The following is a 953-nucleotide window of genomic DNA, read 5'->3' on the forward strand; positions in this document are numbered from 1 at the left end:
TCTTGTGGATCCAGAAGATCATTTTGAGACTCAAAACATGCCTGTCTTTTCTTTTTTCGAGGACGAAGGAGTAGCAGCAGGAGTAGCAGTAATGGCAAGAACGTGTTTAGAGTTCAGCACTTCTCATTTCTAATGCAAGCCATCGACTCGGAAAGCACCGCCCGCGATAAAAGAAATTGCAGAATTGGTCTGTTCATGCTGCCTACACGCTTTGAATTGCTGGCATTTTCTGCAAGCGTTCCTTTTTGAGGGTTCATGAAATTCCTCACATTTGAGCCAACACTAAAATATTTCATTCGGGGTCGCCTAATTCATAGTGCAAACCGAATCTACAGGGGAATGCTGTGGCACATGAAGCCGTTTGTTATTCTGTTGTGAGGTGTGAGGGGCGGAATGCAAATCGAGTTGGTGAATAGAAAATGAAACAGGAGTCACTTCTTGAGCTACGAATTCCAAAAAGTATGAAAACCTGTGCATTTTAACAGTGCAGAATACTCACAAATTGCACTGAGTTGCTTGCTTTCTTCTGCTGCTTTTATATTTCAGTCATTCACTGTAGCACTGGAACAATTCAAGAGAGCTAAAAGCAGAAGCTGTCAGGAGTGGGATTTGAACCCACGCCTCCATTTGGAGACCAGAACACCCAAGCCAGCTGGAAAAACACATGTCTTTGAGTCTGGCGCCTTAGACCACTTGGCCACCCTGACAAGCATAAGCAAGTGGTGTGCTGAATGCACCAGTAGTTGACTAAACTGAGTTTCTTCCCTGAAATGATTTGCTTGCGAAGAGCCAAGTTGCCTTGAATGGATCTTGGAAATCAAATATACGGATGGATTGTTATTCGGTTGTGAGTTTTGAGGGGCGTATTATAAATTGAGTTGGTGAAAAGGCGCTTTTTGTTAGTCTGTCGGGAGGCTGCACAAGGTGTTTAGAGGGAGAACTTCTAAAAGGCT

The 953-nt window shown here is 43.8% G+C and overlaps 1 non-coding gene across 1 annotated transcript; it reads right to left on the reverse strand.

The window, feature by feature from the left end:
- Nucleotides 1–594: 594 nt before the first annotated feature.
- Nucleotides 595–707, reverse strand: trnal-caa (transfer RNA leucine (anticodon CAA)). The gene is made up of 2 exons: nt 670–707; nt 595–640 (listed from the first exon to the last, which is right to left on the reverse strand). It is a non-coding gene; the product is annotated as a tRNA-Leu (tRNA).
- Nucleotides 708–953: the final 246 nt, after the last annotated feature.

This window comes from Lepisosteus oculatus, chromosome 14 (assembly GCF_040954835.1).
Source record: "Lepisosteus oculatus isolate fLepOcu1 chromosome 14, fLepOcu1.hap2, whole genome shotgun sequence".
Lineage (NCBI taxonomy): Eukaryota > Metazoa > Chordata > Actinopteri > Semionotiformes > Lepisosteidae > Lepisosteus > Lepisosteus oculatus.